The sequence below is a fragment of the Maylandia zebra genome, linkage group LG23 (assembly GCF_041146795.1).
Source record: "Maylandia zebra isolate NMK-2024a linkage group LG23, Mzebra_GT3a, whole genome shotgun sequence".
Classification (NCBI taxonomy): Eukaryota; Metazoa; Chordata; class Actinopteri; order Cichliformes; family Cichlidae; genus Maylandia; species Maylandia zebra.
In genome coordinates this window covers 47,010,543-47,034,572 of record NC_135188.1, presented here as the reverse complement: position 1 = coordinate 47,034,572, position 24,030 = coordinate 47,010,543, and the positions used below count along the sequence as shown (strand labels likewise).

The window sequence follows — 24,030 nt, the reverse complement described above, 5'->3', positions numbered from 1 at the left end:
GAAATACACAAACTTATTTATTCTGTAAATGTACAAAATCTCTGTGGCTAGTCCGTCTGGCCTCAGTCGAGAGGAACTTGTTAACCTTGTAGTTTGCAGCGGGCGCAGTGTCAACCTGACACCCATGTGCAACCAGTTTGAACTCTTATTGGCTGCCGACTGCGGTCCCGAAGAGTACTGAATAAATGCGCATCAGTGTGCTACCCTGAGCAGGGAACACGATATCATGGAGTTTCTAACACGGAGCAAGGTGAAGGTGACGCTACTATGCAGGACCGCCCCTGCTTAGCTTCAGAGATCAGATGAGAACAGGCTGGTATGGCCGTAAGTGAGAGGCTTCCTCGACAACGGGGTTCATGTAGATACTGTAACCCATTTATTGGGATTTAAAAAACAATTTAGAGTGAAGCATATTGATTAGTTTCTACTTTTTTTAATAGCTGCACATGACAACACAGTTATAATGCATACTTAATGCTGCAATATTCACGTCATAAACAATTGTGAGTCTTTGCACAAAAACATCTACCGGTGCTCTGTGCATGTAGAGAGATATTGATGTAACGCTTGAAGAATTTGACATTACTACATGAGCGGAAGAGCTCTTTGCGCAAGACTCACTAACCATCCTATTGGAAAATGAGCTTAAAGAGTGCCTCACATCCGTTTCAACATTTAAACTGTCATTTGTGTGTTGAAGTGCAAAAGCTTACGGCACCTGGTATTCCCAGGCGGTCTCCCATCCAAGTACTGACCAGGCCCGACCCAGCTTGGCTTCCGAGATCAGACGAGATCGGGCGCGTTAAGGGTGGCGTGGCCGTAAGCGAGAGACTGCTTCACAAACAGCCTCTTTATACATGCTGTGATGACACAGTCATGCTTACGTTTTTTTAATGTCCTGTATATAAGTTGAATTGTCCAAAGCACAAAAATGTTGCACTTCCAAATGGTCCTAACACACTGTGTGCTCTGTGTCACTTTAACACTGTGCTGTGAGAAACGAACATGTGTTATTATGGTGACGTTACCGCGGGAAAAGCATTTTTGCAGCTCAGCGTTGAAGCTGCAGTTCGCAAAAAAGGTTTGCATGTTTTCCCTGTAACATGTGAAGCTTAGCACAATACTATATTTTAAAGTGCGTGACATTTGCCAAGTATAAAAGGTCTTTTATAGCCGGCTTCTCTCGCTTACGGCCATACCACCCTGAACACGCCCGATCTCGTCTGATCTCGGAAGCTAAGCAGGGTCGGGCCTGGTCAGTACTTGGATGGGAGACCGCCTGGGAATACCAGGTGCTGTAAGCTTTTGCACTTCCACACACAAACTGCAGAGGGCGCCGCTGCTCACTCAGTGGAGGCAGCTTCAGGAAAAGCTTCATGACAACGCTCCTCATTGCATTTCGCTTTTGTGCAAAACAAAAAAACAACAACAACCAAATATTTAGGAAATACACAAACTTATTTATTCTGTAAATGTACAAAATCTCTGTGGCTAGTCCGTCTGGCCTCAGTCGAGAGGAACTTGTTAACCTTGTAGTTTGCAGCGGGCGCAGTGTCAACCTGACACCCATGTGCAACCAGTTTGAACTCTTATTGGCTGCCGACTGCGGTCCCGAAGAGTACTGAATAAATGCGCATCAGTGTGCTACCCTGAGCAGGGAACACGATATCATGGAGTTTCTAACACGGAGCAAGGTGAAGGTGACGCTACTATGCAGGACCGCCCCTGCTTAGCTTCAGAGATCAGATGAGAACAGGCTGGTATGGCCGTAAGTGAGAGGCTTCCTCGACAACGGGGTTCGTGTAGATACTGTAACCCATTTATTGGGATTTAAAAAACAATTTAGAGTGAAGCATATTGATTAGTTTCTACTTTTTTTAATAGCTGCACATGACAACACAGTTATAATGCATACTTAATGCTGCAATATTCACGTCATAAACAATTGTGAGTCTTTGCACAAAAACATCTACAGGTGCTCTGTGCATGTAGAGAGATATTGATGTAACGCTTGAAGAATTTGACATTACTACATGAGCGGAAGAGCTCTTTGCGCAAGACTCACTAACCATCCTATTGGAAAATGAGCTTAAAGAGTGCCTCACATCCGTTTCAACATTTAAACTGTCATTTGTGTGTTGAAGTGCAAAAGCTTACGGCACCTGGTATTCCCAGGCGGTCTCCCATCCAAGTACTGACCAGGCCCGACCCAGCTTGGCTTCCGAGATCAGACGAGATCGGGCGCGTTAAGGGTGGCGTGGCCGTAAGCGAGGGACTGCTTCACAAACAGCCTCTTTATACATGCTGTGATGACACAGTCATGCTTACGTTTTTTTAATGTCCTGTATATAAGTTGAATTGTCCAAAGCACAAAAATGTTGCACTTCCAAATGGTCCTAACACACTGTGTGCTCTGTGTCACTTTAACACTGTGCTGTGAGAAACGAACATGTGTTATTATGGTGACGTTACCGCGGGAAAAGCATTTTTGCAGCTCAGCGTTGAAGCTGCAGTTCGCAAAAAAGGTTTGCATGTTTTCCCTGTAACATGTGAAGCTTAGCACAATACTATATTTTAAAGTGCGTGACATTTGCCAAGTATAAAAGGTCTTTTATAGCCGGCTTCTCTCGCTTACGGCCATACCACCCTGAACACGCCCGATCTCGTCTGATCTCGGAAGCTAAGCAGGGTCGGGCCTGGTCAGTACTTGGATGGGAGACCGCCTGGGAATACCAGGTGCTGTAAGCTTTTGCACTTCCACACACAAACTGCAGAGGGCGCCGCTGCTCACTCAGTGGAGGCAGCTTCAGGAAAAGCTTCATGACAACGCTCCTCATTGCATTTCGCTTTTGTGCAAAACAAAAAAACAACAACAACCAAATATTTAGGAAATACACAAACTTATTTATTCTGTAAATGTACAAAATCTCTGTGGCTAGTCCGTCTGGCCTCAGTCGAGAGGAACTTGTTAACCTTGTAGTTTGCAGCGGGCGCAGTGTCAACCTGACACCCATGTGCAACCAGTTTGAACTCTTATTGGCTGCCGACTGCGGTCCCGAAGAGTACTGAATAAATGCGCATCAGTGTGCTACCCTGAGCAGGGAACACGATATCATGGAGTTTCTAACACGGAGCAAGGTGAAGGTGACGCTACTATGCAGGACCGCCCCTGCTTAGCTTCAGAGATCAGATGAGAACAGGCTGGTATGGCCGTAAGTGAGAGGCTTCCTCGACAACGGGGTTCATGTAGATACTGTAACCCATTTATTGGGATTTAAAAAACAATTTAGAGTGAAGCATATTGATTAGTTTCTACTTTTTTTAATAGCTGCACATGACAACACAGTTATAATGCATACTTAATGCTGCAATATTCACGTCATAAACAATTGTGAGTCTTTGCACAAAAACATCTACCGGTGCTCTGTGCATGTAGAGAGATATTGATGTAACGCTTGAAGAATTTGACATTACTACATGAGCGGAAGAGCTCTTTGCGCAAGACTCACTAACCATCCTATTGGAAAATGAGCTTAAAGAGTGCCTCACATCCGTTTCAACATTTAAACTGTCATTTGTGTGTTGAAGTGCAAAAGCTTACGGCACCTGGTATTCCCAGGCGGTCTCCCATCCAAGTACTGACCAGGCCCGACCCAGCTTGGCTTCCGAGATCAGACGAGATCGGGAGTGTTCAGGGTGGCGTGGCCGTAAGCGAGGGACTGCTTCACAAACAGCCTCTTTATACATGCTGTGATGACACAGTCATGCTTACGTTTTTTTTAATGTCCTGTATATAAGTTGAATTGTCCAAAGCACAAAAATGTTGCACTTCCAAATGGTCCTAACACACTGTGTGCTCTGTGTCACTTTAACACTGTGCTGTGAGAAACGAACATGTGTTATTATGGTGACGTTACCGCGGGAAAAGCATTTTTGCAGCTCAGCGTTGAAGCTGCAGTTCGCAAAAAAGGTTTGCATGTTTTCCCTGTAACATGTGAAGCTTAGCACAATACTATATTTTAAAGTGCGTGACATTTGCCAAGTATAAAAGGTCTTTTATAGCCGGCTTCTCTCGCTTACGGCCATACCACCCTGAACACGCCCGATCTCGTCTGATCTCGGAAGCTAAGCAGGGTCGGGCCTGGTCAGTACTTGGATGGGAGACCGCCTGGGAATACCAGGTGCTGTAAGCTTTTGCACTTCCACACACAAACTGCAGAGGGCGCCGCTGCTCACTCAGTGGAGGCAGCTTCAGGAAAAGCTTCATGACAACGCTCCTCATTGCATTTCGCTTTTGTGCAAAACAAAAAAACAACAACAACCAAATATTTAGGAAATACACAAACTTATTTATTCTGTAAATGTACAAAATCTCTGTGGCTAGTCCGTCTGGCCTCAGTCGGGAGGAACTTGTTAACCTTGTAGTTTGCAGCGGGCGCAGTGTCAACCTGACACCCATGTGCAACCAGTTTGAACTCTTATTGGCTGCCGACTGCGGTCCCGAAGAGTACTGAATAAATGCGCATCAGTGTGCTACCCTGAGCAGGGAACACGATATCATGGAGTTTCTAACACGGAGCAAGGTGAAGGTGACGCTACTATGCAGGACCGCCCCTGCTTAGCTTCAGAGATCAGATGAGAACAGGCTGGTATGGCCGTAAGTGAGAGGCTTCCTCGACAACGGGGTTCATGTAGATACTGTAACCCAATTTAGAGTGAAGCATATTGATTAGTTTCTACTTTTTTTAATAGCTGCACATGACAACACAGTTATAATGCATACTTAATGCAGCAATATTCACGTCATAAACAATTGTGAGTCTTTGCACAAAAACATCTACAGGTGCTCTGTGCATGTAGAGAGATATTGATGTAACGCTTGAAGAATTTGACATTACTACATGAGCGGAAGAGCTCTTTGCGCAAGACTCACTAACCATCCTATTGGAAAATGAGCTTAAAGAGTGCCTCACATCCGTTTCAACATTTAAACTGTCATTTGTGTGTTGAAGTGCAAAAGCTTACGGCACCTGGTATTCCCAGGCGGTCTCCCATCCAAGTACTGACCAGGCCCGACCCAGCTTGGCTTCCGAGATCAGACGAGATCGGGCGCGTTAAGGGTGGCGTGGCCGTAAGCGAGGGACTGCTTCACAAACAGCCTCTTTATACATGCTGTGATGACACAGTCATGCTTACGTTTTTTTAATGTCCTGTATATAAGTTGAATTGTCCAAAGCACAAAAATGTTGCACTTCCAAATGGTCCTAACACACTGTGTGCTCTGTGTCACTTTAACACTGTGCTGTGAGAAACGAACATGTGTTATTATGGTGACGTTACCGCGGGAAAAGCATTTTTGCAGCTCAGCGTTGAAGCTGCAGTTCGCAAAAAAGGTTTGCATGTTTTCCCTGTAACATGTGAAGCTTAGCACAATACTATATTTTAAAGTGCGTGACATTTGCCAAGTATAAAAGGTCTTTTATAGCCGGCTTCTCTCGCTTACGGCCATACCACCCTGAACACGCCCGATCTCGTCTGATCTCGGAAGCTAAGCAGGGTCGGGCCTGGTCAGTACTTGGATGGGAGACCGCCTGGGAATACCAGGTGCTGTAAGCTTTTGCACTTCCACACACAAACTGCAGAGGGCGCCGCTGCTCACTCAGTGGAGGCAGCTTCAGGAAAAGCTTCATGACAACGCTCCTCATTGCATTTCGCTTTTGTGCAAAACAAAAAAACAACAACAACCAAATATTTAGGAAATACACAAACTTATTTATTCTGTAAATGTACAAAATCTCTGTGGCTAGTCCGTCTGGCCTCAGTCGAGAGGAACTTGTTAACCTTGTAGTTTGCAGCGGGCGCAGTGTCAACCTGACACCCATGTGCAACCAGTTTGAACTCTTATTGGCTGCCGACTGCGGTCCCGAAGAGTACTGAATAAATGCGCATCAGTGTGCTACCCTGAGCAGGGAACACGATATCATGGAGTTTCTAACACGGAGCAAGGTGAAGGTGACGCTACTATGCAGGACCGCCCCTGCTTAGCTTCAGAGATCAGATGAGAACAGGCTGGTATGGCCGTAAGTGAGAGGCTTCCTCGACAACGGGGTTCATGTAGATACTGTAACCCATTTATTGGGATTTAAAAAACAATTTAGAGTGAAGCATATTGATTAGTTTCTACTTTTTTTAATAGCTGCACATGACAACACAGTTATAATGCATACTTAATGCTGCAATATTCACGTCATAAACAATTGTGAGTCTTTGCACAAAAACATCTACAGGTGCTCTGTGCATGTAGAGAGATATTGATGTAACGCTTGAAGAATTTGACATTACTACATGAGCGGAAGAGCTCTTTGCGCAAGACTCACTAACCATCCTATTGGAAAATGAGCTTAAAGAGTGCCTCACATCCGTTTCAACATTTAAACTGTCATTTGTGTGTTGAAGTGCAAAAGCTTACGGCACCTGGTATTCCCAGGCGGTCTCCCATCCAAGTACTGACCAGGCCCGACCCAGCTTGGCTTCCGAGATCAGACGAGATCGGGCGCGTTAAGGGTGGCGTGGCCGTAAGCGAGGGACTGCTTCACAAACAGCCTCTTTATACATGCTGTGATGACACAGTCATGCTTACGTTTTTTTAATGTCCTGTATATAAGTTGAATTGTCCAAAGCACAAAAATGTTGCACTTCCAAATGGTCCTAACACACTGTGTGCTCTGTGTCACTTTAACACTGTGCTGTGAGAAACGAACATGTGTTATTATGGTGACGTTACCGCGGGAAAAGCATTTTTGCAGCTCAGCGTTGAAGCTGCAGTTCGCAAAAAAGGTTTGCATGTTTTCCCTGTAACATGTGAAGCTTAGCACAATACTATATTTTAAAGTGCGTGACATTTGCCAAGTATAAAAGGTCTTTTATAGCCGGCTTCTCTCGCTTACGGCCATACCACCCTGAACACGCCCGATCTCGTCTGATCTCGGAAGCTAAGCAGGGTCGGGCCTGGTCAGTACTTGGATGGGAGACCGCCTGGGAATACCAGGTGCTGTAAGCTTTTGCACTTCCACACACAAACTGCAGAGGGCGCCGCTGCTCACTCAGTGGAGGCAGCTTCAGGAAAAGCTTCATGACAACGCTCCTCATTGCATTTCGCTTTTGTGCAAAACAAAAAAACAACAACAACCAAATATTTAGGAAATACACAAACTTATTTATTCTGTAAATGTACAAAATCTCTGTGGCTAGTCCGTCTGGCCTCAGTCGAGAGGAACTTGTTAACCTTGTAGTTTGCAGCGGGCGCAGTGTCAACCTGACACCCATGTGCAACCAGTTTGAACTCTTATTGGCTGCCGACTGCGGTCCCGAAGAGTACTGAATAAATGCGCATCAGTGTGCTACCCTGAGCAGGGAACACGATATCATGGAGTTTCTAACACGGAGCAAGGTGAAGGTGACGCTACTATGCAGGACCGCCCCTGCTTAGCTTCAGAGATCAGATGAGAACAGGCTGGTATGGCCGTAAGTGAGAGGCTTCCTCGACAACGGGGTTCATGTAGATACTGTAACCCATTTATTGGGATTTAAAAAACAATTTAGAGTGAAGCATATTGATTAGTTTCTACTTTTTTTAATAGCTGCACATGACAACACAGTTATAATGCATACTTAATGCTGCAATATTCACGTCATAAACAATTGTGAGTCTTTGCACAAAAACATCTACCGGTGCTCTGTGCATGTAGAGAGATATTGATGTAACGCTTGAAGAATTTGACATTACTACATGAGCGGAAGAGCTCTTTGCGCAAGACTCACTAACCATCCTATTGGAAAATGAGCTTAAAGAGTGCCTCACATCCGTTTCAACATTTAAACTGTCATTTGTGTGTTGAAGTGCAAAAGCTTACGGCACCTGGTATTCCCAGGCGGTCTCCCATCCAAGTACTGACCAGGCCCGACCCAGCTTGGCTTCCGAGATCAGACGAGATCGGGAGTGTTCAGGGTGGCGTGGCCGTAAGCGAGGGACTGCTTCACAAACAGCCTCTTTATACATGCTGTGATGACACAGTCATGCTTACGTTTTTTTAATGTCCTGTATATAAGTTGAATTGTCCAAAGCACAAAAATGTTGCACTTCCAAATGGTCCTAACACACTGTGTGCTCTGTGTCACTTTAACACTGTGCTGTGAGAAACGAACATGTGTTATTATGGTGACGTTACCGCGGGAAAAGCATTTTTGCAGCTCAGCGTTGAAGCTGCAGTTCGCAAAAAAGGTTTGCATGTTTTCCCTGTAACATGTGAAGCTTAGCACAATACTATATTTTAAAGTGCGTGACATTTGCCAAGTATAAAAGGTCTTTTATAGCCGGCTTCTCTCGCTTACGGCCATACCACCCTGAACACGCCCGATCTCGTCTGATCTCGGAAGCTAAGCAGGGTCGGGCCTGGTCAGTACTTGGATGGGAGACCGCCTGGGAATACCAGGTGCTGTAAGCTTTTGCACTTCCACACACAAACTGCAGAGGGCGCCGCTGCTCACTCAGTGGAGGCAGCTTCAGGAAAAGCTTCATGACAACGCTCCTCATTGCATTTCGCTTTTGTGCAAAACAAAAAAACAACAACAACCAAATATTTAGGAAATACACAAACTTATTTATTCTGTAAATGTACAAAATCTCTGTGGCTAGTCCGTCTGGCCTCAGTCGGGAGGAACTTGTTAACCTTGTAGTTTGCAGCGGGCGCAGTGTCAACCTGACACCCATGTGCAACCAGTTTGAACTCTTATTGGCTGCCGACTGCGGTCCCGAAGAGTACTGAATAAATGCGCATCAGTGTGCTACCCTGAGCAGGGAACACGATATCATGGAGTTTCTAACACGGAGCAAGGTGAAGGTGACGCTACTATGCAGGACCGCCCCTGCTTAGCTTCAGAGATCAGATGAGAACAGGCTGGTATGGCCGTAAGTGAGAGGCTTCCTCGACAACGGGGTTCATGTAGATACTGTAACCCATTTATTGGGATTTAAAAAACAATTTAGAGTGAAGCATATTGATTAGTTTCTACTTTTTTTAATAGCTGCACATGACAACACAGTTATAATGCATACTTAATGCTGCAATATTCACGTCATAAACAATTGTGAGTCTTTGCACAAAAACATCTACCGGTGCTCTGTGCATGTAGAGAGATATTGATGTAACGCTTGAAGAATTTGACATTACTACATGAGCGGAAGAGCTCTTTGCGCAAGACTCACTAACCATCCTATTGGAAAATGAGCTTAAAGAGTGCCTCACATCCGTTTCAACATTTAAACTGTCATTTGTGTGTTGAAGTGCAAAAGCTTACGGCACCTGGTATTCCCAGGCGGTCTCCCATCCAAGTACTGACCAGGCCCGACCCAGCTTGGCTTCCGAGATCAGACGAGATCGGGCGCGTTAAGGGTGGCGTGGCCGTAAGCGAGAGACTGCTTCACAAACAGCCTCTTTATACATGCTGTGATGACACAGTCATGCTTACGTTTTTTTAATGTCCTGTATATAAGTTGAATTGTCCAAAGCACAAAAATGTTGCACTTCCAAATGGTCCTAACACACTGTGTGCTCTGTGTCACTTTAACACTGTGCTGTGAGAAACGAACATGTGTTATTATGGTGACGTTACCGCGGGAAAAGCATTTTTGCAGCTCAGCGTTGAAGCTGCAGTTCGCAAAAAAGGTTTGCATGTTTTCCCTGTAACATGTGAAGCTTAGCACAATACTATATTTTAAAGTGCGTGACATTTGCCAAGTATAAAAGGTCTTTTATAGCCGGCTTCTCTCGCTTACGGCCATACCACCCTGAACACGCCCGATCTCGTCTGATCTCGGAAGCTAAGCAGGGTCGGGCCTGGTCAGTACTTGGATGGGAGACCGCCTGGGAATACCAGGTGCTGTAAGCTTTTGCACTTCCACACACAAACTGCAGAGGGCGCCGCTGCTCACTCAGTGGAGGCAGCTTCAGGAAAAGCTTCATGACAACGCTCCTCATTGCATTTCGCTTTTGTGCAAAACAAAAAAACAACAACAACCAAATATTTAGGAAATACACAAACTTATTTATTCTGTAAATGTACAAAATCTCTGTGGCTAGTCCGTCTGGCCTCAGTCGAGAGGAACTTGTTAACCTTGTAGTTTGCAGCGGGCGCAGTGTCAACCTGACACCCATGTGCAACCAGCTTGAACTCTTATTGGCTGCCGACTGCGGTCCCGAAGAGTACTGAATAAATGCGCATCAGTGTGCTACCCTGAGCAGGGAACACGATATCATGGAGTTTCTAACACGGAGCAAGGTGAAGGTGACGCTACTATGCAGGACCGCCCCTGCTTAGCTTCAGAGATCAGATGAGAACAGGCTGGTATGGCCGTAAGTGAGAGGCTTCCTCGACAACGGGGTTCGTGTAGATACTGTAACCCATTTATTGGGATTTAAAAAACAATTTAGAGTGAAGCATATTGATTAGTTTCTACTTTTTTTAATAGCTGCACATGACAACACAGTTATAATGCATACTTAATGCTGCAATATTCACGTCATAAACAATTGTGAGTCTTTGCACAAAAACATCTACAGGTGCTCTGTGCATGTAGAGAGATATTGATGTAACGCTTGAAGAATTTGACATTACTACATGAGCGGAAGAGCTCTTTGCGCAAGACTCACTAACCATCCTATTGGAAAATGAGCTTAAAGAGTGCCTCACATCCGTTTCAACATTTAAACTGTCATTTGTGTGTTGAAGTGCAAAAGCTTACGGCACCTGGTATTCCCAGGCGGTCTCCCATCCAAGTACTGACCAGGCCCGACCCAGCTTGGCTTCCGAGATCAGACGAGATCGGGCGCGTTAAGGGTGGCGTGGCCGTAAGCGAGGGACTGCTTCACAAACAGCCTCTTTATACATGCTGTGATGACACAGTCATGCTTACGTTTTTTTAATGTCCTGTATATAAGTTGAATTGTCCAAAGCACAAAAATGTTGCACTTCCAAATGGTCCTAACACACTGTGTGCTCTGTGTCACTTTAACACTGTGCTGTGAGAAACGAACATGTGTTATTATGGTGACGTTACCGCGGGAAAAGCATTTTTGCAGCTCAGCGTTGAAGCTGCAGTTCGCAAAAAAGGTTTGCATGTTTTCCCTGTAACATGTGAAGCTTAGCACAATACTATATTTTAAAGTGCGTGACATTTGCCAAGTATAAAAGGTCTTTTATAGCCGGCTTCTCTCGCTTACGGCCATACCACCCTGAACACGCCCGATCTCGTCTGATCTCGGAAGCTAAGCAGGGTCGGGCCTGGTCAGTACTTGGATGGGAGACCGCCTGGGAATACCAGGTGCTGTAAGCTTTTGCACTTCCACACACAAACTGCAGAGGGCGCCGCTGCTCACTCAGTGGAGGCAGCTTCAGGAAAAGCTTCATGACAACGCTCCTCATTGCATTTCGCTTTTGTGCAAAACAAAAAAACAACAACAACCAAATATTTAGGAAATACACAAACTTATTTATTCTGTAAATGTACAAAATCTCTGTGGCTAGTCCGTCTGGCCTCAGTCGAGAGGAACTTGTTAACCTTGTAGTTTGCAGCGGGCGCAGTGTCAACCTGACACCCATGTGCAACCAGTTTGAACTCTTATTGGCTGCCGACTGCGGTCCCGAAGAGTACTGAATAAATGCGCATCAGTGTGCTACCCTGAGCAGGGAACACGATATCATGGAGTTTCTAACACGGAGCAAGGTGAAGGTGACGCTACTATGCAGGACCGCCCCTGCTTAGCTTCAGAGATCAGATGAGAACAGGCTGGTATGGCCGTAAGTGAGAGGCTTCCTCGACAACGGGGTTCATGTAGATACTGTAACCCATTTATTGGGATTTAAAAAACAATTTAGAGTGAAGCATATTGATTAGTTTCTACTTTTTTTAATAGCTGCACATGACAACACAGTTATAATGCATACTTAATGCTGCAATATTCACGTCATAAACAATTGTGAGTCTTTGCACAAAAACATCTACCGGTGCTCTGTGCATGTAGAGAGATATTGATGTAACGCTTGAAGAATTTGACATTACTACATGAGCGGAAGAGCTCTTTGCGCAAGACTCACTAACCATCCTATTGGAAAATGAGCTTAAAGAGTGCCTCACATCCGTTTCAACATTTAAACTGTCATTTGTGTGTTGAAGTGCAAAAGCTTACGGCACCTGGTATTCCCAGGCGGTCTCCCATCCAAGTACTGACCAGGCCCGACCCAGCTTGGCTTCCGAGATCAGACGAGATCGGGAGTGTTCAGGGTGGCGTGGCCGTAAGCGAGGGACTGCTTCACAAACAGCCTCTTTATACATGCTGTGATGACACAGTCATGCTTACGTTTTTTTTAATGTCCTGTATATAAGTTGAATTGTCCAAAGCACAAAAATGTTGCACTTCCAAATGGTCCTAACACACTGTGTGCTCTGTGTCACTTTAACACTGTGCTGTGAGAAACGAACATGTGTTATTATGGTGACGTTACCGCGGGAAAAGCATTTTTGCAGCTCAGCGTTGAAGCTGCAGTTCGCAAAAAAGGTTTGCATGTTTTCCCTGTAACATGTGAAGCTTAGCACAATACTATATTTTAAAGTGCGTGACATTTGCCAAGTATAAAAGGTCTTTTATAGCCGGCTTCTCTCGCTTACGGCCATACCACCCTGAACACGCCCGATCTCGTCTGATCTCGGAAGCTAAGCAGGGTCGGGCCTGGTCAGTACTTGGATGGGAGACCGCCTGGGAATACCAGGTGCTGTAAGCTTTTGCACTTCCACACACAAACTGCAGAGGGCGCCGCTGCTCACTCAGTGGAGGCAGCTTCAGGAAAAGCTTCATGACAACGCTCCTCATTGCATTTCGCTTTTGTGCAAAACAAAAAAACAACAACAACCAAATATTTAGGAAATACACAAACTTATTTATTCTGTAAATGTACAAAATCTCTGTGGCTAGTCCGTCTGGCCTCAGTCGGGAGGAACTTGTTAACCTTGTAGTTTGCAGCGGGCGCAGTGTCAACCTGACACCCATGTGCAACCAGTTTGAACTCTTATTGGCTGCCGACTGCGGTCCCGAAGAGTACTGAATAAATGCGCATCAGTGTGCTACCCTGAGCAGGGAACACGATATCATGGAGTTTCTAACACGGAGCAAGGTGAAGGTGACGCTACTATGCAGGACCGCCCCTGCTTAGCTTCAGAGATCAGATGAGAACAGGCTGGTATGGCCGTAAGTGAGAGGCTTCCTCGACAACGGGGTTCATGTAGATACTGTAACCCAATTTAGAGTGAAGCATATTGATTAGTTTCTACTTTTTTTAATAGCTGCACATGACAACACAGTTATAATGCATACTTAATGCAGCAATATTCACGTCATAAACAATTGTGAGTCTTTGCACAAAAACATCTACAGGTGCTCTGTGCATGTAGAGAGATATTGATGTAACGCTTGAAGAATTTGACATTACTACATGAGCGGAAGAGCTCTTTGCGCAAGACTCACTAACCATCCTATTGGAAAATGAGCTTAAAGAGTGCCTCACATCCGTTTCAACATTTAAACTGTCATTTGTGTGTTGAAGTGCAAAAGCTTACGGCACCTGGTATTCCCAGGCGGTCTCCCATCCAAGTACTGACCAGGCCCGACCCAGCTTGGCTTCCGAGATCAGACGAGATCGGGCGCGTTAAGGGTGGCGTGGCCGTAAGCGAGGGACTGCTTCACAAACAGCCTCTTTATACATGCTGTGATGACACAGTCATGCTTACGTTTTTTTAATGTCCTGTATATAAGTTGAATTGTCCAAAGCACAAAAATGTTGCACTTCCAAATGGTCCTAACACACTGTGTGCTCTGTGTCACTTTAACACTGTGCTGTGAGAAACGAACATGTGTTATTATGGTGACGTTACCGCGGGAAAAGCATTTTTGCAGCTCAGCGTTGAAGCTGCAGTTCGCAAAAAAGGTTTGCATGTTTTCCCTGTAACATGTGAAGCTTAGCACAATACTATATTTTAAAGTGCGTGACATTTGCCAAGTATAAAAGGTCTTTTATAGCCGGCTTCTCTCGCTTACGGCCATACCACCCTGAACACGCCCGATCTCGTCTGATCTCGGAAGCTAAGCAGGGTCGGGCCTGGTCAGTACTTGGATGGGAGACCGCCTGGGAATACCAGGTGCTGTAAGCTTTTGCACTTCCACACACAAACTGCAGAGGGCGCCGCTGCTCACTCAGTGGAGGCAGCTTCAGGAAAAGCTTCATGACAACGCTCCTCATTGCATTTCGCTTTTGTGCAAAACAAAAAAACAACAACAACCAAATATTTAGGAAATACACAAACTTATTTATTCTGTAAATGTACAAAATCTCTGTGGCTAGTCCGTCTGGCCTCAGTCGAGAGGAACTTGTTAACCTTGTAGTTTGCAGCGGGCGCAGTGTCAACCTGACACCCATGTGCAACCAGTTTGAACTCTTATTGGCTGCCGACTGCGGTCCCGAAGAGTACTGAATAAATGCGCATCAGTGTGCTACCCTGAGCAGGGAACACGATATCATGGAGTTTCTAACACGGAGCAAGGTGAAGGTGACGCTACTATGCAGGACCGCCCCTGCTTAGCTTCAGAGATCAGATGAGAACAGGCTGGTATGGCCGTAAGTGAGAGGCTTCCTCGACAACGGGGTTCATGTAGATACTGTAACCCATTTATTGGGATTTAAAAAACAATTTAGAGTGAAGCATATTGATTAGTTTCTACTTTTTTTAATAGCTGCACATGACAACACAGTTATAATGCATACTTAATGCTGCAATATTCACGTCATAAACAATTGTGAGTCTTTGCACAAAAACATCTACCGGTGCTCTGTGCATGTAGAGAGATATTGATGTAACGCTTGAAGAATTTGACATTACTACATGAGCGGAAGAGCTCTTTGCGCAAGACTCACTAACCATCCTATTGGAAAATGAGCTTAAAGAGTGCCTCACATCCGTTTCAACATTTAAACTGTCATTTGTGTGTTGAAGTGCAAAAGCTTACGGCACCTGGTATTCCCAGGCGGTCTCCCATCCAAGTACTGACCAGGCCCGACCCAGCTTGGCTTCCGAGATCAGACGAGATCGGGAGTGTTCAGGGTGGCGTGGCCGTAAGCGAGGGACTGCTTCACAAACAGCCTCTTTATACATGCTGTGATGACACAGTCATGCTTACGTTTTTTTTAATGTCCTGTATATAAGTTGAATTGTCCAAAGCACAAAAATGTTGCACTTCCAAATGGTCCTAACACACTGTGTGCTCTGTGTCACTTTAACACTGTGCTGTGAGAAACGAACATGTGTTATTATGGTGACGTTACCGCGGGAAAAGCATTTTTGCAGCTCAGCGTTGAAGCTGCAGTTCGCAAAAAAGGTTTGCATGTTTTCCCTGTAACATGTGAAGCTTAGCACAATACTATATTTTAAAGTGCGTGACATTTGCCAAGTATAAAAGGTCTTTTATAGCCGGCTTCTCTCGCTTACGGCCATACCACCCTGAACACGCCCGATCTCGTCTGATCTCGGAAGCTAAGCAGGGTCGGGCCTGGTCAGTACTTGGATGGGAGACCGCCTGGGAATACCAGGTGCTGTAAGCTTTTGCACTTCCACACACAAACTGCAGAGGGCGCCGCTGCTCACTCAGTGGAGGCAGCTTCAGGAAAAGCTTCATGACAACGCTCCTCATTGCATTTCGCTTTTGTGCAAAACAAAAAAACAACAACAACCAAATATTTAGGAAATACACAAACTTATTTATTCTGTAAATGTACAAAATCTCTGTGGCTAGTCCGTCTGGCCTCAGTCGGGAGGAACTTGTTAACCTTGTAGTTTGCAGCGGGCGCAGTGTCAACCTGACACCCATGTGCAACCAGTTTGAACTCTTATTGGCTGCCGACTGCGGTCCCGAAGAGTACTGAATAAATGCGCATCAGTGTGCTACCCTGAGCAGGGAACACGATATCATGGAGTTTCTAACACGGAGCAAGGTGAAGGTGACGCTACTATGCAGGACCGCCCCTGCTTAGCTTCAGAGATCAGATGAGAACAGGCTGGTATGGCCGTAAGTGAGAGGCTTCCTCGACAACGGGGTTCATGTAGATACTGTAACCCAATTTAGAGTGAAGCATATTGATTAGTTTCTACTTTTTTTAATAGCTGCACATGACAACACAGTTATAATGCATACTTAATGCAGCAATATTCACGTCATAAACAATTGTGAGTCTTTGCACAAAAACATCTACAGGTGCTCTGTGCATGTAGAGAGATATTGATGTAACGCTTGAAGAATTTGACATTACTACATGAGCGGAAGAGCTCTTTGCGCAAGACTCACTAACCATCCTATTGGAAAATGAGCTTAAAGAGTGCCTCACATCCGTTTCAACATTTAAACTGTCATTTGTGTGTTGAAGTGCAAAAGCTTACGGCACCTGGTATTCCCAGGCGGTCTCCCATCCAAGTACTGACCAGGCCCGACCCAGCTTGGCTTCCGAGATCAGACGAGATCGGGCGCGTTAAGGGTGGCGTGGCCGTAAGCGAGGGACTGCTTCACAAACAGCCTCTTTATACATGCTGTGATGACACAGTCATGCTTACGTTTTTTTAATGTCCTGTATATAAGTTGAATTGTCCAAAGCACAAAAATGTTGCACTTCCAAATGGTCCTAACACACTGTGTGCTCTGTGTCACTTTAACACTGTGCTGTGAGAAACGAACATGTGTTATTATGGTGACGTTACCGCGGGAAAAGCATTTTTGCAGCTCAGCGTTGAAGCTGCAGTTCGCAAAAAAGGTTTGCATGTTTTCCCTGTAACATGTGAAGCTTAGCACAATACTATATTTTAAAGTGCGTGACATTTGCCAAGTATAAAAGGTCTTTTATAGCCGGCTTCTCTCGCTTACGGCCATACCACCCTGAACACGCCCGATCTCGTCTGATCTCGGAAGCTAAGCAGGGTCGGGCCTGGTCAGTACTTGGATGGGAGACCGCCTGGGAATACCAGGTGCTGTAAGCTTTTGCACTTCCACACACAAACTGCAGAGGGCGCCGCTGCTCACTCAGTGGAGGCAGCTTCAGGAAAAGCTTCATGACAACGCTCCTCATTGCATTTCGCTTTTGTGCAAAACAAAAAAACAACAACAACCAAATATTTAGGAAATACACAAACTTATTTATTCTGTAAATGTACAAAATCTCTGTGGCTAGTCCGTCTGGCCTCAGTCGAGAGGAACTTGTTAACCTTGTAGTTTGCAGCGGGCGCAGTGTCAACCTGACACCCATGTGCAACCAGTTTGAACTCTTATTGGCTGCCGACTGCGGTCCCGAAGAGTACTGAATAAATGCGCATCAGTGTGCTACCCTGAGCAGGGAACACGATATCATGGAGTTTCTAACACGGAGCAAGGTGAAGGTGACGCTACTATGCAGGACCGCCCCTGCTTAGCTTCAGAGATCAGATGAGAACAGGCTGGTATGGCCGTAAGTGAGAGGCTTCCTCGACAACGGGGTTCATGTAGATACTGTAACCCATTTATTGGGATTTAAAAAACAATTTAGAGTGAAGCATATTGATTAGTTTCTACTTTTTTTAATAGCTGCACATGACAACACAGTTATAATGCATACTTAATGCTGCAATATTCACGTCATAAACAATTGTGAGTCTTTGCACAAAAACATCTACCGGTGCTCTGTGCATGTAGAGAGATATTGATGTAACGCTTGAAGAATTTGACATTACTACATGAGCGGAAGAGCTCTTTGCGCAAGACTCACTAACCATCCTATTGGAAAATGAGCTTAAAGAGTGCCTCACATCCGTTTCAACATTTAAACTGTCATTTGTGTGTTGAAGTGCAAAAGCTTACGGCACCTGGTATTCCCAGGCGGTCTCCCATCCAAGTACTGACCAGGCCCGACCCAGCTTGGCTTCCGAGATCAGACGAGATCGGGAGTGTTCAGGGTGGCGTGGCCGTAAGCGAGGGACTGCTTCACAAACAGCCTCTTTATACATGCTGTGATGACACAGTCATGCTTACGTTTTTTTAATGTCCTGTATATAAGTTGAATTGTCCAAAGCACAAAAATGTTGCACTTCCAAATGGTCCTAACACACTGTGTGCTCTGTGTCACTTTAACACTGTGCTGTGAGAAACGAACATGTGTTATTATGGTGACGTTACCGCGGGAAAAGCATTTTTGCAGCTCAGCGTTGAAGCTGCAGTTCGCAAAAAAGGTTTGCATGTTTTCCCTGTAACATGTGAAGCTTAGCACAATACTATATTTTAAAGTGCGTGACATTTGCCAAGTATAAAAGGTCTTTTATAGCCGGCTTCTCTCGCTTACGGCCATACCACCCTGAACACGCCCGATCTCGTCTGATCTCGGAAGCTAAGCAGGGTCGGGCCTGGTCAGTACTTGGATGGGAGACCGCCTGGGAATACCAGGTGCTGTAAGCTTTTGCACTTCCACACACAAACTGCAGAGGGCGCCGCTGCTCACTCAGTGGAGGCAGCTTCAGGAAAAGCTTCATGACAACGCTCCTCATTGCATTTCGCTTTTGTGCAAAACAAAAAAACAACAACAACCAAATATTTAGGAAATACACAAACTTATTTATTCTGTAAATGTACAAAATCTCTGTGGCTAGTCCGTCTGGCCTCAGTCGGGAGGAACTTGTTAACCTTGTAGTTTGCAGCGGGCGCAGTGTCAACCTGACACCCATGTGCAACCAGTTTGAACTCTTATTGGCTGCCGACTGCGGTCCCGAAGAGTACTGAATAAATGCGCATCAGTGTGCTACCCTGAGCAGGGAACACGATATCATGGAGTTTCTAACACGGAGCAAGGTGAAGGTGACGCTACTATGCAGGACCGCCCCTGCTTAGCTTCAGAGATCAGATGAGAACAGGCTGGTATGGCCGTAAGTGAGAGGCTTCCTCGACAACGGGGTTCATGTAGATACTGTAACCCATTTATTGGGATTTAAAAAACAATTTAGAGTGAAGCATATTGATTAGTTTCTACTTTTTTTAATAGCTGCACATGACAACACAGTTATAATGCATACTTAATGCTGCAATATTCACGTCATAAACAATTGTGAGTCTTTGCACAAAAACATCTACCGGTGCTCTGTGCATGTAGAGAGATATTGATGTAACGCTTGAAGAATTTGACATTACTACATGAGCGGAAGAGCTCTTTGCGCAAGACTCACTAACCATCCTATTGGAAAATGAGCTTAAAGAGTGCCTCACATCCGTTTCAACATTTAAACTGTCATTTGTGTGTTGAAGTGCAAAAGCTTACGGCACCTGGTATTCCCAGGCGGTCTCCCATCCAAGTACTGACCAGGCCCGACCCAGCTTGGCTTCCGAGATCAGACGAGATCGGGCGCGTTAAGGGTGGCGTGGCCGTAAGCGAGAGACTGCTTCACAAACAGCCTCTTTATACATGCTGTGATGACACAGTCATGCTTACGTTTTTTTAATGTCCTGTATATAAGTTGAATTGTCCAAAGCACAAAAATGTTGCACTTCCAAATGGTCCTAACACACTGTGTGCTCTGTGTCACTTTAACACTGTGCTGTGAGAAACGAACATGTGTTATTATGGTGACGTTACCGCGGGAAAAGCATTTTTGCAGCTCAGCGTTGAAGCTGCAGTTCGCAAAAAAGGTTTGCATGTTTTCCCTGTAACATGTGAAGCTTAGCACAATACTATATTTTAAAGTGCGTGACATTTGCCAAGTATAAAAGGTCTTTTATAGCCGGCTTCTCTCGCTTACGGCCATACCACCCTGAACACGCCCGATCTCGTCTGATCTCGGAAGCTAAGCAGGGTCGGGCCTGGTCAGTACTTGGATGGGAGACCGCCTGGGAATACCAGGTGCTGTAAGCTTTTGCACTTCCACACACAAACTGCAGAGGGCGCCGCTGCTCACTCAGTGGAGGCAGCTTCAGGAAAAGCTTCATGACAACGCTCCTCATTGCATTTCGCTTTTGTGCAAAACAAAAAAACAACAACAACCAAATATTTAGGAAATACACAAACTTATTTATTCTGTAAATGTACAAAATCTCTGTGGCTAGTCCGTCTGGCCTCAGTCGAGAGGAACTTGTTAACCTTGTAGTTTGCAGCGGGCGCAGTGTCAACCTGACACCCATGTGCAACCAGTTTGAACTCTTATTGGCTGCCGACTGCGGTCCCGAAGAGTACTGAATAAATGCGCATCAGTGTGCTACCCTGAGCAGGGAACACGATATCATGGAGTTTCTAACACGGAGCAAGGTGAAGGTGACGCTACTATGCAGGACCGCCCCTGCTTAGCTTCAGAGATCAGATGAGAACAGGCTGGTATGGCCGTAAGTGAGAGGCTTCCTCGACAACGGGGTTCGTGTAGATACTGTAACCCATTTATTGGGATTTAAAAAACAATTTAGAGTGAAGCATATTGATTAGTTTCTACTTTTTTTAATAGCTGCACATGACAACACAGTTATAATGCATACTTAATGCTGCAATATTCACGTCATAAACAATTGTGAGTCTTTGCACAAAAACATCTACAGGTGCTCTGTGCATGTAGAGAGATATTGATGTAACGCTTGAAGAATTTGACATTACTACATGAGCGGAAGAGCTCTTTGCGCAAGACTCACTAACCATCCTATTGGAAAATGAGCTTAAAGAGTGCCTCACATCCGTTTCAACATTTAAACTGTCATTTGTGTGTTGAAGTGCAAAAGCTTACGGCACCTGGTATTCCCAGGCGGTCTCCCATCCAAGTACTGACCAGGCCCGACCCAGCTTGGCTTCCGAGATCAGACGAGATCGGGCGCGTTAAGGGTGGCGTGGCCGTAAGCGAGGGACTGCTTCACAAACAGCCTCTTTATACATGCTGTGATGACACAGTCATGCTTACGTTTTTTTAATGTCCTGTATATAAGTTGAATTGTCCAAAGCACAAAAATGTTGCACTTCCAAATGGTCCTAACACACTGTGTGCTCTGTGTCACTTTAACACTGTGCTGTGAGAAACGAACATGTGTTATTATGGTGACGTTACCGCGGGAAAAGCATTTTTGCAGCTCAGCGTTGAAGCTGCAGTTCGCAAAAAAGGTTTGCATGTTTTCCCTGTAACATGTGAAGCTTAGCACAATACTATATTTTAAAGTGCGTGACATTTGCCAAGTATAAAAGGTCTTTTATAGCCGGCTTCTCTCGCTTACGGCCATACCACCCTGAACACGCCCGATCTCGTCTGATCTCGGAAGCTAAGCAGGGTCGGGCCTGGTCAGTACTTGGATGGGAGACCGCCTGGGAATACCAGGTGCTGTAAGCTTTTGCACTTCCACACACAAACTGCAGAGGGCGCCGCTGCTCACTCAGTGGAGGCAGCTTCAGGAAAAGCTTCATGACAACGCTCCTCATTGCATTTCGCTTTTGTGCAAAACAAAAAAACAACAACAACCAAATATTTAGGAAATACACAAACTTATTTATTCTGTAAATGTACAAAATCTCTGTGGCTAGTCCGTCTGGCCTCAGTCGAGAGGAACTTGTTAACCTTGTAGTTTGCAGCGGGCGCAGTGTCAACCTGACACCCATGTGCAACCAGTTTGAACTCTTATTGGCTGCCGACTGCGGTCCCGAAGAGTACTGAATAAATGCGCATCAGTGTGCTACCCTGAGCAGGGAACACGATATCATGGAGTTTCTAACACGGAGCAAGGTGAAGGTGACGCTACTATGCAGGACCGCCCCTGCTTAGCTTCAGAGATCAGATGAGAACAGGCTGGTATGGCCGTAAGTGAGAGGCTTCCTCGACAACGGGGTTCATGTAGATACTGTAACCCATTTATTGGGATTTAAAAAACAATTTAGAGTGAAGCATATTGATTAGTTTCTACTTTTTTTAATAGCTGCACATGACAACACAGTTATAATGCATACTTAATGCTGCAATATTCACGTCATAAACAATTGTGAGTCTTTGCACAAAAACATCTACCGGTGCTCTGTGCATGTAGAGAGATATTGATGTAACGCTTGAAGAATTTGACATTACTACATGAGCGGAAGAGCTCTTTGCGCAAGACTCACTAACCATCCTATTGGAAAATGAGCTTAAAGAGTGCCTCACATCCGTTTCAACATTTAAACTGTCATTTGTGTGTTGAAGTGCAAAAGCTTACGGCACCTGGTATTCCCAGGCGGTCTCCCATCCAAGTACTGACCAGGCCCGACCCAGCTTGGCTTCCGAGATCAGACGAGATCGGGAGTGTTCAGGGTGGCGTGGCCGTAAGCGAGGGACTGCTTCACAAACAGCCTCTTTATACATGCTGTGATGACACAGTCATGCTTACGTTTTTTTTAATGTCCTGTATATAAGTTGAATTGTCCAAAGCACAAAAATGTTGCACTTCCAAATGGTCCTAACACACTGTGTGCTCTGTGTCACTTTAACACTGTGCTGTGAGAAACGAACATGTGTTATTATGGTGACGTTACCGCGGGAAAAGCATTTTTGCAGCTCAGCGTTGAAGCTGCAGTTCGCAAAAAAGGTTTGCATGTTTTCCCTGTAACATGTGAAGCTTAGCACAATACTATATTTTAAAGTGCGTGACATTTGCCAAGTATAAAAGGTCTTTTATAGCCGGCTTCTCTCGCTTACGGCCATACCACCCTGAACACGCCCGATCTCGTCTGATCTCGGAAGCTAAGCAGGGTCGGGCCTGGTCAGTACTTGGATGGGAGACCGCCTGGGAATACCAGGTGCTGTAAGCTTTTGCACTTCCACACACAAACTGCAGAGGGCGCCGCTGCTCACTCAGTGGAGGCAGCTTCAGGAAAAGCTTCATGACAACGCTCCTCATTGCATTTCGCTTTTGTGCAAAACAAAAAAACAACAACAACCAAATATTTAGGAAATACACAAACTTATTTATTCTGTAAATGTACAAAATCTCTGTGGCTAGTCCGTCTGGCCTCAGTCGGGAGGAACTTGTTAACCTTGTAGTTTGCAGCGGGCGCAGTGTCAACCTGACACCCATGTGCAACCAGTTTGAACTCTTATTGGCTGCCGACTGCGGTCCCGAAGAGTACTGAATAAATGCGCATCAGTGTGCTACCCTGAGCAGGGAACACGATATCATGGAGTTTCTAACACGGAGCAAGGTGAAGGTGACGCTACTATGCAGGACCGCCCCTGCTTAGCTTCAGAGATCAGATGAGAACAGGCTGGTATGGCCGTAAGTGAGAGGCTTCCTCGACAACGGGGTTCATGTAGATACTGTAACCCAATTTAGAGTGAAGCATATTGATTAGTTTCTACTTTTTTTAATAGCTGCACATGACAACACAGTTATAATGCATACTTAATGCAGCAATATTCACGTCATAAACAATTGTGAGTCTTTGCACAAAAACATCTACAGGTGCTCTGTGCATGTAGAGAGATATTGATGTAACGCTTGAAGAATTTGACATTACTACATGAGCGGAAGAGCTCTTTGCGCAAGACTCACTAACCATCCTATTGGAAAATGAGCTTAAAGAGTGCCTCACATCCGTTTCAACATTTAAACTGTCATTTGTGTGTTGAAGTGCAAAAGCTTACGGCACCTGGTATTCCCAGGCGGTCTCCCATCCAAGTACTGACCAGGCCCGACCCAGCTTGGCTTCCGAGATCAGACGAGATCGGGCGCGTTAAGGGTGGCGTGGCCGTAAGCGAGGGACTGCTTCACAAACAGCCTCTTTATACATGCTGTGATGACACAGTCATGCTTACGTTTTTTTAATGTCCTGTATATAAGTTGAATTGTCCAAAGCACAAAAATGTTGCACTTCCAAATGGTCCTAACACACTGTGTGCTCTGTGTCACTTTAACACTGTGCTGTGAGAAACGAACA

General features: G+C 45.3%; 33 non-coding genes across 33 annotated transcripts; 16 read left to right on the top strand and 17 right to left on the bottom strand.

Annotated features, from left to right (window-relative positions):
• Window positions 1-706: 706 nt before the first annotated feature.
• Window positions 707-825, bottom strand: LOC143415313 (5S ribosomal RNA). Its single transcript, XR_013095951.1, has one exon. It is a non-coding gene; the product is annotated as a 5S ribosomal RNA (ribosomal RNA).
• A 360-nt stretch (window positions 826-1,185) lies between these two features.
• On the top strand, window positions 1,186-1,304 carry LOC143415358 (5S ribosomal RNA). Its single transcript, XR_013095996.1, has one exon. It is a non-coding gene; the product is annotated as a 5S ribosomal RNA (ribosomal RNA).
• Window positions 1,305-2,150: 846 nt separating this feature from the next.
• On the bottom strand, window positions 2,151-2,269 carry LOC143415311 (5S ribosomal RNA). The gene has a single exon (XR_013095949.1). It is a non-coding gene; the product is annotated as a 5S ribosomal RNA (ribosomal RNA).
• Window positions 2,270-2,629: 360 nt separating this feature from the next.
• LOC143415357 (5S ribosomal RNA) lies at window positions 2,630-2,748 on the top strand. Its single transcript, XR_013095995.1, has one exon. It is a non-coding gene; the product is annotated as a 5S ribosomal RNA (ribosomal RNA).
• Window positions 2,749-3,594: 846 nt separating this feature from the next.
• LOC143415270 (5S ribosomal RNA) lies at window positions 3,595-3,713 on the bottom strand. The gene has a single exon (XR_013095908.1). It is a non-coding gene; the product is annotated as a 5S ribosomal RNA (ribosomal RNA).
• A 361-nt stretch (window positions 3,714-4,074) lies between these two features.
• LOC143415356 (5S ribosomal RNA) lies at window positions 4,075-4,193 on the top strand. The gene has a single exon (XR_013095994.1). It is a non-coding gene; the product is annotated as a 5S ribosomal RNA (ribosomal RNA).
• Window positions 4,194-5,018: 825 nt separating this feature from the next.
• Window positions 5,019-5,137, bottom strand: LOC143415310 (5S ribosomal RNA). The gene has a single exon (XR_013095948.1). It is a non-coding gene; the product is annotated as a 5S ribosomal RNA (ribosomal RNA).
• Window positions 5,138-5,497: 360 nt separating this feature from the next.
• Window positions 5,498-5,616, top strand: LOC143415355 (5S ribosomal RNA). Its single transcript, XR_013095993.1, has one exon. It is a non-coding gene; the product is annotated as a 5S ribosomal RNA (ribosomal RNA).
• Window positions 5,617-6,462: 846 nt separating this feature from the next.
• LOC143415309 (5S ribosomal RNA) lies at window positions 6,463-6,581 on the bottom strand. The gene has a single exon (XR_013095947.1). It is a non-coding gene; the product is annotated as a 5S ribosomal RNA (ribosomal RNA).
• A 360-nt stretch (window positions 6,582-6,941) lies between these two features.
• On the top strand, window positions 6,942-7,060 carry LOC143415354 (5S ribosomal RNA). The gene has a single exon (XR_013095992.1). It is a non-coding gene; the product is annotated as a 5S ribosomal RNA (ribosomal RNA).
• An 846-nt stretch (window positions 7,061-7,906) lies between these two features.
• Window positions 7,907-8,025, bottom strand: LOC143415268 (5S ribosomal RNA). Its single transcript, XR_013095906.1, has one exon. It is a non-coding gene; the product is annotated as a 5S ribosomal RNA (ribosomal RNA).
• Window positions 8,026-8,385: 360 nt separating this feature from the next.
• LOC143415353 (5S ribosomal RNA) lies at window positions 8,386-8,504 on the top strand. The gene has a single exon (XR_013095991.1). It is a non-coding gene; the product is annotated as a 5S ribosomal RNA (ribosomal RNA).
• Window positions 8,505-9,350: 846 nt separating this feature from the next.
• LOC143415308 (5S ribosomal RNA) lies at window positions 9,351-9,469 on the bottom strand. The gene has a single exon (XR_013095946.1). It is a non-coding gene; the product is annotated as a 5S ribosomal RNA (ribosomal RNA).
• A 360-nt stretch (window positions 9,470-9,829) lies between these two features.
• On the top strand, window positions 9,830-9,948 carry LOC143415352 (5S ribosomal RNA). Its single transcript, XR_013095990.1, has one exon. It is a non-coding gene; the product is annotated as a 5S ribosomal RNA (ribosomal RNA).
• Window positions 9,949-10,794: 846 nt separating this feature from the next.
• On the bottom strand, window positions 10,795-10,913 carry LOC143415307 (5S ribosomal RNA). The gene has a single exon (XR_013095945.1). It is a non-coding gene; the product is annotated as a 5S ribosomal RNA (ribosomal RNA).
• Window positions 10,914-11,273: 360 nt separating this feature from the next.
• LOC143415351 (5S ribosomal RNA) lies at window positions 11,274-11,392 on the top strand. Its single transcript, XR_013095989.1, has one exon. It is a non-coding gene; the product is annotated as a 5S ribosomal RNA (ribosomal RNA).
• Window positions 11,393-12,238: 846 nt separating this feature from the next.
• Window positions 12,239-12,357, bottom strand: LOC143415267 (5S ribosomal RNA). The gene has a single exon (XR_013095905.1). It is a non-coding gene; the product is annotated as a 5S ribosomal RNA (ribosomal RNA).
• Window positions 12,358-12,718: 361 nt separating this feature from the next.
• On the top strand, window positions 12,719-12,837 carry LOC143415349 (5S ribosomal RNA). The gene has a single exon (XR_013095987.1). It is a non-coding gene; the product is annotated as a 5S ribosomal RNA (ribosomal RNA).
• An 825-nt stretch (window positions 12,838-13,662) lies between these two features.
• On the bottom strand, window positions 13,663-13,781 carry LOC143415306 (5S ribosomal RNA). Its single transcript, XR_013095944.1, has one exon. It is a non-coding gene; the product is annotated as a 5S ribosomal RNA (ribosomal RNA).
• Window positions 13,782-14,141: 360 nt separating this feature from the next.
• On the top strand, window positions 14,142-14,260 carry LOC143415348 (5S ribosomal RNA). The gene has a single exon (XR_013095986.1). It is a non-coding gene; the product is annotated as a 5S ribosomal RNA (ribosomal RNA).
• An 846-nt stretch (window positions 14,261-15,106) lies between these two features.
• On the bottom strand, window positions 15,107-15,225 carry LOC143415266 (5S ribosomal RNA). Its single transcript, XR_013095904.1, has one exon. It is a non-coding gene; the product is annotated as a 5S ribosomal RNA (ribosomal RNA).
• A 361-nt stretch (window positions 15,226-15,586) lies between these two features.
• Window positions 15,587-15,705, top strand: LOC143415347 (5S ribosomal RNA). The gene has a single exon (XR_013095985.1). It is a non-coding gene; the product is annotated as a 5S ribosomal RNA (ribosomal RNA).
• An 825-nt stretch (window positions 15,706-16,530) lies between these two features.
• Window positions 16,531-16,649, bottom strand: LOC143415305 (5S ribosomal RNA). The gene has a single exon (XR_013095943.1). It is a non-coding gene; the product is annotated as a 5S ribosomal RNA (ribosomal RNA).
• Window positions 16,650-17,009: 360 nt separating this feature from the next.
• Window positions 17,010-17,128, top strand: LOC143415346 (5S ribosomal RNA). Its single transcript, XR_013095984.1, has one exon. It is a non-coding gene; the product is annotated as a 5S ribosomal RNA (ribosomal RNA).
• An 846-nt stretch (window positions 17,129-17,974) lies between these two features.
• Window positions 17,975-18,093, bottom strand: LOC143415265 (5S ribosomal RNA). The gene has a single exon (XR_013095903.1). It is a non-coding gene; the product is annotated as a 5S ribosomal RNA (ribosomal RNA).
• Window positions 18,094-18,453: 360 nt separating this feature from the next.
• On the top strand, window positions 18,454-18,572 carry LOC143415345 (5S ribosomal RNA). The gene has a single exon (XR_013095983.1). It is a non-coding gene; the product is annotated as a 5S ribosomal RNA (ribosomal RNA).
• Window positions 18,573-19,418: 846 nt separating this feature from the next.
• On the bottom strand, window positions 19,419-19,537 carry LOC143415304 (5S ribosomal RNA). Its single transcript, XR_013095942.1, has one exon. It is a non-coding gene; the product is annotated as a 5S ribosomal RNA (ribosomal RNA).
• A 360-nt stretch (window positions 19,538-19,897) lies between these two features.
• On the top strand, window positions 19,898-20,016 carry LOC143415344 (5S ribosomal RNA). The gene has a single exon (XR_013095982.1). It is a non-coding gene; the product is annotated as a 5S ribosomal RNA (ribosomal RNA).
• Window positions 20,017-20,862: 846 nt separating this feature from the next.
• Window positions 20,863-20,981, bottom strand: LOC143415303 (5S ribosomal RNA). Its single transcript, XR_013095941.1, has one exon. It is a non-coding gene; the product is annotated as a 5S ribosomal RNA (ribosomal RNA).
• A 360-nt stretch (window positions 20,982-21,341) lies between these two features.
• On the top strand, window positions 21,342-21,460 carry LOC143415342 (5S ribosomal RNA). Its single transcript, XR_013095980.1, has one exon. It is a non-coding gene; the product is annotated as a 5S ribosomal RNA (ribosomal RNA).
• Window positions 21,461-22,306: 846 nt separating this feature from the next.
• LOC143415264 (5S ribosomal RNA) lies at window positions 22,307-22,425 on the bottom strand. The gene has a single exon (XR_013095902.1). It is a non-coding gene; the product is annotated as a 5S ribosomal RNA (ribosomal RNA).
• A 361-nt stretch (window positions 22,426-22,786) lies between these two features.
• Window positions 22,787-22,905, top strand: LOC143415340 (5S ribosomal RNA). Its single transcript, XR_013095978.1, has one exon. It is a non-coding gene; the product is annotated as a 5S ribosomal RNA (ribosomal RNA).
• Window positions 22,906-23,730: 825 nt separating this feature from the next.
• Window positions 23,731-23,849, bottom strand: LOC143415302 (5S ribosomal RNA). Its single transcript, XR_013095940.1, has one exon. It is a non-coding gene; the product is annotated as a 5S ribosomal RNA (ribosomal RNA).
• Window positions 23,850-24,030: the final 181 nt, after the last annotated feature.